This window comes from Protopterus annectens, chromosome 4.part1 (assembly GCF_019279795.1).
Source record: "Protopterus annectens isolate FY-2018-M chromosome 4.part1, PAN1.0, whole genome shotgun sequence".
Lineage (NCBI taxonomy): Eukaryota > Metazoa > Chordata > Ceratodontiformes > Protopteridae > Protopterus > Protopterus annectens.
The window spans coordinates 241,271,513-241,284,257 of NC_056734.1; the positions used below are offsets into that span (position 1 = coordinate 241,271,513).

A 12,745-nucleotide genomic window follows, 5' to 3' on the forward strand; every position below is an offset into this window, starting at 1 on the left:
AGATTTGTAGCACCATACATTGTTGTGAGAAGCCTTTAAAAATATTCTTTTTGTAGACAGTATTTTGTTAGACAAGCAGAAAAAAACACTGCTATTGCCACTGGTTGAGTCTATGACATATACAGGGGGTGCAATTGCCTTCACTATAGATGGGCTATCACAAATGCTTTCCTAACCACAGCCGGGACATTGTGATCAAAGCTAAGGATGACACGTGTAAGTATGCTTAGTCAGCTATGAAAATGTAGTTTTATATGCATACCTATTAGTTTTATATCCAGGCTTCACTTTTTTTTTCTCAGCACTTAGGATACTAGTCTTCTCAAGTGTATGATGTTTAGACCTCCCAGATGCATTGTTACATCTGTGGTGGAGTTATGCTTTCTGTCTTGCATTCATCTTCATGCTTTGTTTCCTATAGATGTTTGCATACTTTAACCACTAAAGAGAAAATATAACACAGTGAGTGGAGTGACGCAGAGCTGTTTGTTAGTCCACTGGTAATGTACACTGTCTCTGAGAATATTCTCTCAATTCTGACTCTCTATGTTCTATTATCCATTTCATGCAAAGACACACACACACACACACACACACACACACACACACACACACACACGCACACACACACACACACACACACACACAGACACACACACACACACACACACACACACACACACACACACACACACACACACACACACACACACACACACACACACACACACACACACACACACACACACCAATAATTAATTCCTTACTACCTTATAGCAGCAACATATAACATTTTATCTTTAGACAGTTAAAACAGTAAATCTGAACATAAATATACATTATTCTATTATCTTGTCTTCCTCTGTATTGTCCAACATTTCCAAATATCTGTACAACACTCTTCCCTGACCTGCTGTGCAGTACCATATTGCTGTATACCCAACCCTTTGTTAGAGAACCATGGAACGATACTTAATCAATAAACATGGTATCACCCCCTTCCCCTGTATTTGTTGTCAGATACAGTATATTTCATACAGGCAAATCATAGCTTATCACTCCACATCTCACACTCTGTATTTCATGACAACTGTCTTCCGTTACCATATGTTCCAGCCTTTCCCTTCACCACAGGCATTCTTAACTCATTGGTGGCCTGTAGTATCTCCCTTCAGAGGCCACATAATGTCTTCTCATCCACTCACTGTTCATTCCATCTGTTCTTAATGTCCAGCACTTTCACATTCTTCCCATTCTATGACAATCAGCTATTCTACTCTTTTAATGGGTGACCAGCTCTGGCACTCCCAAGTCCATCCAAAATATACAAACTGCTGACTCCCCCCTTTTGTTATACACCTATTTCACTCACTTCATTGGCTTTTTTTCTGAGTACTCCACCAAATATGAAGGCATACCTCTCAACCATACTGAATTCCTTGGTATTTACCGTTTTTGGGGTCAAAATCATGGGGTACAATGAATTTCCAAGTGGCCCATTTAATTTCTGAATTTCCTGGGTTGTTGTTTAAATTTTGCTGACATCATCACGTGCAGGGGCGCACACGATGACATCAGCATCATGAGCAGACTACCAGCCTGTCGGAATTCGGGTTAGGGCTGGACGGTGTGTGTCTGTTTATTTAATGTACAGTGTAGCAACCAGCAGCGTGGTTTGTAATGTTGCCGTTACATATTACAAGTGTAGCACTTCCTTTCCCAAAGCAAGTAAGTTAAGAAATCCAAAACCTGGGTTGCTTACTTCCAATTTTGAAATTTTTTTGAAGCAAGCAAGTTAAGTTTGATAATGTTTTCGCAATGCTGCCGTTGCAGTATTAGACGTGTAAGGAGCTGCTGCCATGCCGATATGTGTAAAGATGTTTTAGAGCTGCAGTTGCTGTCGATGCCAAGTTGACGCCATATTATTATCTGGTAACTGGTTTATTTTACAGCTGCGTGTAGCCTATATGGTGATTCCCATAGCAAATCACATATTTTGCTGAGTACAGCAAAGTTCAAAACCCGTTAAACAAGTTAAGGCTGTCACTTATGACTGCTAGACTGGTAGACTTTGGTAGCATGACTTCTGAAATGTAGCTTCTCTTGTACTCCATCTTTGACAAAAAAAAAAAAAATGCTATAACAAGGAAGTTCAAGAAGATCAGTGATGGCTCAGGCATTTGTAATACTGTGTTATGAGACAGTTAGTCTTTCACCAGGCTGTCCTTGATTTTGCCTCAACTTTATGAACTGTCCCTCTCCCTCATAACATGTTTGACTTCCTGGAAAATCATTGAGAATTACAGTCAGTGAGTCAGTAATGCCAGAGCAGGCAGATGAGTTTCATACTTATATTCCGGAATATGTAGTTTTGAAATGAACTTGATAGATCTTTTCTGCAGGGATGTGTTCTCTAAAAATATACGGATTCACACATTTTCAGCTGTGTCTATAAATGTTTGTAACTATTTGTGTGTACGTATGTGTACGTACGTTGACCTTGTTAAATGCATGGTTGTTCCTGACACCCTGCCACACTCATACTAGCCGTTGTAGTACAACAGATGGTATGATTCTTTAAGGACTACATTTCCCACAACATACTTTGTATTCTTCTCTACAAATGCAATGGCCGTGTGTTATTATCAGTTACCTAGTAACCCATGGAAACAATGGAGCTGTCAGAACAGACTAGCATAGTAATGGTAACTTTGGTGTAAATGAACCCAAGGTATGTCATTTCATCAAGTACTTTGTGGGTAATCACTAAGAAGAGCAAAGGTAAAAACTTCTGCCCCCCCCCACACACACACCAATAAAGCAACTCCTCTCCAGAAGTTTTTATTTTGCACCCAGCCTTCATTCTGTCGACACTATCACCCTCCTATTATTTACTCAACCATACCTTTAAAGTGTCCCTGATTTTCAGGGAATCCTGATTTAGACTCGAATTTTAGCTCTATCCTTTTTGATTCATCCTAAATGTGGCGACTGTTTGAGGAAAGGTGAATAACACTTAATAAATAATAACAGTAATTAGTCATACACTTCTTTTACTTCAGAAAATCTATCAATGTCTCAGGTTAATATCGCTCATACTTTAAAAAGGTCCTTGATTGTCCCGGACTATTTCTGGCTTTGTCCCTCATTCTGTTGAGATTTTTCCTTGATTGGTTGGACGTTTATTTTACAAAGCTGTAGTGTGTGTCTGTTATTATGTTGCTTTCCAAAGCTGTAGTGTGTGTCCATTATTATGCTGTTTTCTAAAACTGTAATGTGTGTCCATTATTATGCTGCAGGTTTTTTGTGCTAAGAATTGAGAGTAATGGTGAGAAGTGAGAAATGAATTCTGCATTCCCCCATTATTGGCTTTGTCCAGGTTTTTTGTGTTAAGAGGTTGAGAACTATGGTGAGAAGTGAGAACTGAATTCACTAAATGATAGTCATTTAAGTTTCAGTCTTCTTCCTATCTCTCAGGAAGCAAACTGCTGATTTGGCATAGTGGTATGTTGCTTTGACTGTAGTACACAAGGTCCTGGGTTCAAGACTTACCAGTGAAATGCATGGTGGTAACACATTTTATTCTAGCAACTTTCAAATATTATACAAGCAATGTTTAAAATGTTTCCCTGATTTTTGGCCTTTTGTCCCCCCCAAAAAAAAAAAAACTTACATTGAAAATAAATACAAGAAGCTGTGCAAGATGCCTATGCCTTACACTATTGTCATTCTATTTTTATATATATATATTGTGTGTGTGTGGAAGTAAACTTTTAAGATGAAAATGTTCTGAATTGCGCAGTTTTGTCATTATTGGTTGATGCATTTTGTTTCATTGCCTATTAGAAAAATGTTCAAACAATAAATTTAAAATGTGCTCTGTCTAACAAGTGTGCTGTATTATACAAGGAATATAATTTAATAAAGTCAGGAAGGTGTATCAAAGAACACATGTATGTTTCTTATTTTATGTGCAAGGGGCCAATGATTTGAAAACAGCCCAAAGGTAATAGTTATCCACCACTGGCCAGATGCATTTTCTTTGGATGTGGTGTGAGATTCAATGCTGTTTTAATGAATGTTAGTTTCAAGAGCAGAGAAGTTTTAATGCCAAGTCTATTTTCATTGTGAGACAGTATTGCTTTGTTTAGCATATGTCTATTAGTGTTTGTGCATTGCGCTGTAAAGTGTAAAATAAAATCCAAATAATAATTGTAGAAGTAAAGCAGTATGCACACATTAGTGTTTATGGTAAATGGGGCAAAATAGCCAGGTAATGGGACATTGGAATGGCTGCAGGGGGACTTTGGTGCCATAATTTGGTTGTCTGTTCTTCAGTTTGCATTTGAAAGTTGGTATCCCATAATCATTGGAGTGGGCTGGGTTACATAATTATGTATGCAAATTTTATGTTAAACAGCATACAGATTTGTATCTATTTTTCATGGGCATTGTCCAGATTTTTGATGTTTCCAGGTTGAGAGGTATGTATGAAGGTTGTCTCTCCTCATGTCCAGCAGCCATCTGACACTGCCAAACTCTTCTTCTTTAAACTCACTGGACTCCTATAGCATCTGTGCAGTAGTCTGTTTTGCAAGATCCCTCATCGTCCCACATGTTAGTCTTTGACAAATATCCAATGTCTCCACACTGTGTCATCATTGTCTTTAAAACCCAGTTCCCTGCATATCCTGTCTATTCCACCTTTTTTCCAAGCTAGCCAACAGTCTTTATTAGTACACCTGCAATGCACGTACCTCAGAGCTCCATTCCTATACTCTATCTCCTACAGACTGTTGAGAAGCAATCTATACCTGGCCTACAAAACATCCTCTGATACCACTCTGATGAACCTGCTGTGCATCCCCAAAACAATTAGCATTAGAATTAGACCTAGGGACCTAAAAATCACCTGTAACAGAAATACGACATGCTTGATAGAGAGATGTGTGTCTTAGAGACTACCCCTTCTTTGGAATAGACTTCCCATCCATATGAATTAGAGTTTTTTCCTAATCCAATTCAAGTGTAACTTGGAACAGTGGATGGAGATTTGGAAATGTTCTCATGGTCTAGCACCTATGTCTTTAGTAGACAGAGACAAGCAGGAAATGCTTGATTTCCCATACCCCTGCCTGCATATATCCCTTAAAATAACCCTAGGGTATCAAATCATGACCATCATCATCATCCTTCACTTTTTCACATTTGTTTCTACATGGGCTCAGGGTGTCATGTCAGCTGTAGGCATCTCTGTTTCTTGATTCAATGCCACTATCCTACCTTGTTCAACAGTCATGCCAGACTGCCACAGGTCTTTGCTTTGCTGGATGCCCTAGTTTCCTATTATCTTCTTCCTGTCTGTCCCAAATATTTTTCATTATATTGTGTTCTTCTTTTTTACACATGTATAGCAAAATAAACCAGATAATAATTATATCCTTTATTACTACACCTGTACTATAGGTGCCACAGAACTCCATACCTTTACTCGGTCAGAGTCTGCCTGTATTGCCATATCATCTTTACACAGCAAATTTGTTGATCTGTCCCCTTTGATCTATTTGGTAACATAGTCCAACACTAATATGAACATCAATGACCTCAAAGATGAACTCTGATGCACATCCTCTTCCACTGGAAACCCCTAAGTGAGTCCGAACACTATTCGTACTTGAGTCATTAGATCCTCGTACATGACCTGCACTAATTCTGGCAATGTTTCTGGGACTTTGAACCACTGTAGGATTGCCCAAATCAGCATTCTTGGGACCTTGTCATATGCTTTCTCTAAGTCTAGGAATACCCAGACTCTTTTCTTATTTGTAGCATTTTCTCAACTATCTGTCCCACTGCAAACATGCTGCATCCTGATCTGAAGCTGAACTGAACCTCTCCTTTCTTACTTTCTACTACTATATTTATTCATTTATCAATCACCCTCTCCAAAATGTTCATACATTGTGACAGGCATTTGACAATTCTATACTGCCTCCAGTTGTGGATGTTCCATTTCTTGTACACTGGCACTAGCATACTTATTCTCCAGTTATCTGGGATATGTCTTTCTTTACATACTGCTACAAGTACCCTTTGGAGCTATTTCGTCCCTATATCAGCCAACATATTGATCATATCTGCTGTGACCTCATCTGAGCCTGCTGCTTTCCCTGAATTTATTTTCCTCAGTGCTGTTCTTACTTCTTCTAGGGCGGGCTTCTGCTCTTCTTTTATCATCAACTGCGTCTGGGGCAAAACAGAATCTACGGGGTTTTCTTCATTCAGAAGCTGCTGGAAGTACTCCTTCCATCTGCCTTTGATTTCTTGTAGACTGGTGAGCAGGTTGAAGTTTGCATCATTTATAAACAGTGTCTGACTGTCTTCTCTATCCTTTTGTCTTTACCTTTCAACCTGATAGTGTTTCCTTGTACCTTCTACTAAGTCACTTTCCAGTACAGTGCCACTGATGTCTTGTTCTTTGTAATTGCTGTCTAAGCTTCTTTCTTAGCCTGGTTTATCTGTACTATCTCCCACTTTTTCCTGCACTCCTTCTTTCTTTTGATGATTTCCTGGACTTCTGCATTCCACCACCAGCTTTCCTTATGTATCTTATTTCCATATCTAGCTCGGCCACATATCTGCTCTGTAGTCTTCACACACACTGTTTTGAGGTGCTGCCATTCTTCTTCAACTCTACCTATTTCCTCTTCTTTCTGAGGTAGGTGCTAGAGCCCAGAGTAATTCATTAAACTGTTGTGCTTTCTCTACAGTCAATTCTAGGTCTTCAGCCCTAGTTCCTGTGTCCTCTTATCTGGAGGATACTGCACACCACAGTTGATGCCCAAAGTGGTTAGTCTATACAACTCTTCCCCATATAGGCCGTCATCTAGTGTCTGGCTGCTAGCCACAACTCCATTCTTCAGTGAGTTTGATGTGAAAATGCTCAGCATGTTTTCTGGAGCTGGTAGGAACCTCACAGAGACAGAGGAAGAACATGCAAACTCCATACAGACATTGGCTGGGTTTCAGGACTGAATGTTGTACCTTGAGTATAGGAGGCAAAGACCTTAACCATTATACCAACTGGTCCATAGAATACCAAAATGTGTTAGATACATTTGTGCAGCATGACTAGTCTTAGAAAGGACCTATTGTGCTGTTAGTCAAGTAATCATCCATTCCATAAACCTATTAACGTACTGATTCTCCCTTTTCCTTCACTACTCTTTTCATTTTAGTCATAGTTGTTAATGCCTATGTTCTACTGTTCCTTTACCCCACTAAAATCCTAAAATATTCCTTACTTCCCCTTCCTTAAACAGCTGTGTCAAGAAAGAATTGCCTTTTCTTACCACTCCTCTCCACCCCCCCCCCCCCCACACACACACACACATCCATCAAGTCTCACAAATATTCCTGACCTTCCCATACTGGTATACCTATAAACTGTTTTTTTTTTTGCCTCATTAATAGCGATTGTGTTTCCATGCCTTAAGAGTTTCACCCTCTGTCTCTGCTCCCCTGTTCTCATTTATGTTTACTAATGCCAAAATTGCTTTACCACCTAAAGTCAGGAATGACCAACCCTCCTTCACTTACCCCTTTCCTTAACTTATCTCATCTGCAAGGCCTTTTTCACACATAGCAGTTGTATACATTCTATATCTCCATCAAATGTTTATATTTTGGGGGAAGTTCCTGTTTTTCTCATTAAATATAATGCCAGCAACAAAGTCAAAATCCTGACTACCTCAGTTTAACCACTAAATGACCTTGTTCGGATCCTATCTAACAAACCCATAATTTTTTAACTAAGTCTCTCCCATTACTTATTATTTAATCCACTACAGTATATAGGTTTAACTACAAATTTTTACAGCCCTTGTTAGACTGCAGTCCCAAACACCTTTTCACCACATTTCACCATATTTAACATAAAGTAAACTTTTTAAAGATATCTGATATTACAGCCAACTTTCCATTGGTGATGCCAAAAAGGGGAATGCAAATATTAACAAAGTATATTTACACCCCAGCTTTCTATCACTTCAAATAATCTCACCTCCTGGGCCACATCATCCCTCACAGTTAAAAACAATCATAGTAAAAGGGGGTACCCTTGTTTTGTTACTCTTTCCAGTTCCACCATATGAGAACCCAGCACATCTGTCACTCTCCATATCCAGACAGCAACATGCATACATACAGAAGCAGTACATACATTACATATCTTTTAGTCCCTGATGAATAAGCCATCTCCTATTAGCATCAGTAATGCATGAGATAAAAAGGACTAGTGAGCAGTAGCAAAAGCTTTCTAAGTATTGATTAATATTACCACTTCTTCCATCATACAAACAAACACACACAGTCTCATTACAAAGTCTTATAACAACACCAAATGATTTGCTGACAAATGCCCTTTCTAAAAACCTATTGGCATAGGCCCAGGAATTTGTATTATAACTATTTCCAGAGTAGCAGTTAGTAACAGGTCAACCTGACTTGGTCGGAATCTCACATTATCAAATCGCAGTTCACTGAGATGGACAGTATTGAAATTCCACTTCAGTGAAGCATGGGAACAACAAAGATCTTCCCAGGGTAAGTAAGTTGTTGTGCGGGATGGTGAACTTTGCCCTTTTCCCAACTGTAGTGTGATGTTGGAGTTGGTATATTTAGTTAGGGGAGTGGGGGGTGCAGCCCCCCCCCCCCCTTGGTGGGTTAGGGATAGTGCGGTTTAGGTGGTGTTTGTTTTTGGGTAAGTGGTTACTTACCCTGGGAAGATCTTCATTGTTCCGGTGCTTCGATTAAACTATGTTATATAGTTATTATTTGTATAGTGTAGGAATTTATATTATTTATATGCTGTTTCTTTTGCCAATCTGTCTGTGTTTTTAGGCCATACAGCTAAGTGATTTAGACATTATGTGTACATTCTGTATGGTGCTTCTGATACAGTGGGGTTAGGTAATTAACTTTTTTCCACTGTAGCATAATCTCGGAATTTGTATATTTAATTTACGGGGGTGTGAGGGCAGAACCCTCCACATGGGAGGTGCAGGGGAGCTTGCCCCCCTGCAGAAATGTAGTAAAACATGTGTTTGTTAGTTTGGTGTTGTTATAGGTGGAGGGGATGTTATTTACATGTGCTTTATAGTTTTCAATGTTGTGATGCAAAGTTTCAGTGTTCTGAGTTTTCGATGTTATGAGTTTTCAGTGTTTTGGGTTTTTGATGTTATGGTCTGAGAATTGCAAGAAAAAGGATGAACCTCTTGCTCTCAAAAGTTTAAATAACTGAAACACTCTTAGTACAAACCACAGTTAAGGTAAAGGCTTGGTAGCTCTTGTAAAAACTGTTGAGCTGTTAAGGACAGCTGAAGCACTTTCAGTGCAAATAGCAGTTTAAATTGAAGCTTGCTAGAACTGTTGAGCTGCTAGAAGGAGCTGAAACACTCTTGATACAGACAGCAGTTAATGCCTTTGATTTTTGATAATATGACTGGAACAATCCCTAAAAAAGGCTCAACGCATGTACCCCTCATGCAACAACTCCCTTTTTTATTACAGACAAAAACATTCTGGAGTCCAAGATCAGCAAGCAAAGAGAGGAAAAAAGAAAAGTCAATTAGATAATCACAAAGTTTCACTCGTAGTAAATATTTCTGGGTTACTGCTAAGTGAGGAGCAATTAAATGTACTTGAGAAAGGTTTAAGTTTTATACCCTCCATACAATCATCATTACATGAAATAGTAACGGACTTGAAGTGTTTTGGTCGAAATGTTACTTTGAAGCATATATTTGGTAATAAAGATGGTGATGAAGATATCGAGACAAGTATATATAAAAAAATGAGTAGCTTTGTTCCTACTATTCATCCTTCACTGGAAATGTTCATTCAACATTGTGAACAAGAGATATATGAAATAGGCAAGGGAATATTTTTAAACAATATCGTAACTTGACCCAAAAGGAGTTCCAAGTGTTAAAGGAACTGAGGCAGCGAACCAATATTGGGGTAAGACCAGCAGGTAAAGGTGGAGCTATTGTGGTGATGAGCTTCAATAACTACAGAACTAAAATGGAAGATCTGCTCAGCAAAAAAGAAACATACTTAGTGCTAAGCAGAAAAGATCTGAATGTATTAATAAATAATGTAAATAATGCTCGTTTGAAGACTTGCTTTTTGTAACCTTGGATGTAAATAATTTATTTACGTGCATATCAAATGAGTTTGGCATAGAATCCATTTGGAAATTTGCTAGTCCATTTCTATCTAATATGCCATGAATTTGTAGTTTACTAGAATTGGTACTGGAAAATAATGTGTTTACCTATGGCAATACCTATTACTGGCAGAGATGGGTGGTATCAATGGGGACTCCCTGCACTAATAGCTATGCTAATCTGGGACTTGCACAATGGGAAAAGGAATGGTTGGATGACACCAGAAATACTTGGACCAACCGACTACTACTATATAGTAGATTTGTGGATGAAATCTTTATTGCATGGGAAGGAAATGAACCTTCACTTAACAATTCCATCGATTTTTTGAGCATGACGACTACCTTCCTGAAATTTCAGCTTAAAAGTTCACGTCATGAAATTGAATTTTTGGATGTGAAACTGAGTTTAGATCCTACAAAAGGTATTGAAACAATGATATACAGAAAACCTATGTGGCGTAATCATATGCTACACTACTCAAGTATGCATCCTAGATGTATTGTCCACAATATAGTGGATAATCAAGCAGTACTAGTATCGAAACCTTTTACAATCCAAGACGTTTATTTGATGGAACATAAGAAACTGTTGAATAACTTCATGGAAAGAGGGTATAAAGAATAAAAAGATTACTACGGGCAAAGAGCAAATATTGAGACTACGTGAGCATAAAGGTAGATGTCATTATTCTAAGATGAGTGATCAAGAGATGAAGCAGACTAAAGTAGGCTTCTCCAAAGAACAAAAAGTAAAATGTACGATCACGTATAGCACAGACGATGCAGCTATATGTGGCACTATTAGGAAATATTGGCCAATTTTAATTTCAGATTTTAGAATTAAGGAACTGGTAGGAGAAAAACCCAGCTTTGCATTTAAGAACAAAAAGAACTTAAAGAGGCTTTTATGATGGAATAGAGATGAGGGATGATATCACGCAGGTTGCTCCTACAAGGCCTAATAGAGGTACACACAAATGTGGGTTTTGTAAAGCATGTGCTTGGATTAACACACAAGATACATTTATATATCCTGTAACAAATAAGATATATATGTTTCAAGGGCTAGTGAATTGCAACAGCAGGAACCTAGTATATGTTACAACCTGCAGTATCTGCAGAGCTTACTATATAGGAAAAACTAACAGAAATTGTAAGGAACATATCCTTCTACACATATGTCATATAACAAACAAGGTAGAAACTAATTCTCTTTATCAACATATTTCTAGATTTGAGAATCATTCATTTAGATTTATGGCTTTATCAAACATTAAAGAAAGTATACAAGGTGGTGACTTAATGAATAAAATGGAAGCTGAAGAAGCAAGGTGGATCATGGATATGAGAGCGGATCATCCCCCAGGACTGAATGGGGTAGTAGTCCTAAAACCTATACTAAAAGAGCAAGGCTTGAGAAATAAAAAGTAAATGCAATTTAAGCTTTCACTTTAAAGAATGGTGTCTTCAAAATGGGTGTGGCAACTGCTTTGTATTAAAAAGGAAGTTTTTTCTTACTTCTAACAGGATCTGAAGAAGGTTAATCATAACCGAAAGCACTTATCCTGTATTTTACTGTTTGTATTATTTGTTTTATATTTTTAAAGAGTTTTTAACAGTTTAATTAGAAACTGGGAAGCTCCTACTTAGATCAATCTAACTGCTGTCTGTATCAAGAGTGTTTCAGCTGTTGCTGACAGCTCAACAGTTCTAGCAAGGTTCAATTTAAACTGCTATTTGCAATGAAAGTGCTTCAGCTGTCCTTAACTGTTCAACAGTTTTTACAAGAGCTACCAAGCCTTTTCCTTAACTGTGGTTTGTACTAAGAATGTTTCAGTTATTTAAACTTTTGAGAGCAAGAGGTGGCACATTCATCCTTTTTTCTTGCATATTTTATATTTGTTTGAACAGACTTTAGTGGTGTGATATGGTCTTTGTGCTTAATGTTATGAGAATTAGATGTTTTGAAGGGGGACCATGTGTGTGTGTGTGTGTGTGTGTGTGTGTGTGTGTGTGTGTGTGTGTGTGTGTGTGTGTGTGTGTGTGTGTGTGTGTGCGTGTGTGTGTGTGTGTGTGTGTGTGTGTGTGTGTGTGTGTGTGTGTATGTGTGTGTGTGTGTATATATATATATATATATATATATATATATATATATATATATATATATATATATGGGTCTATATCAGAAAATCGAAAGTTCAAAAGACTGAAAATCAAAATATCTAAAACTGAAAACATCGAAAATATTTTTAATGCAGGGGGCAAGCCCCCTGCGTCCCTCATGTGGGGGGCTGCTCTCCCCATATCCCCTGCTAATTATTTATACCAACTCCAAGATTACACATCACTGGAGAAAGGGCAAATTCGATTTTCGATATTTTGAGTTTTTGATATTTTACTTTTCAGTCTATTGAGCTTTCAATCTTCTGAAGGGGATCCATATGTTTTATACACACACAGACACTCACACACACACACACACACACACACACACACACACACACACACACACAC

At 38.1% G+C, this 12,745-nt stretch overlaps 1 long non-coding RNA gene across 1 annotated transcript in view; it reads right to left on the reverse strand.

Annotated features, from left to right (window-relative positions):
• Positions 1-12,745, reverse strand: part of LOC122801364 — a 165,566-nt gene that overhangs the window by 151,595 nt on the left and 1,226 nt on the right. Inside the window, exon 2 of the long non-coding RNA XR_006364691.1 lies at positions 263-441. This is a non-coding gene — a long non-coding RNA (uncharacterized LOC122801364). The remainder of the gene's footprint in view (positions 1-262; positions 442-12,745) is intronic.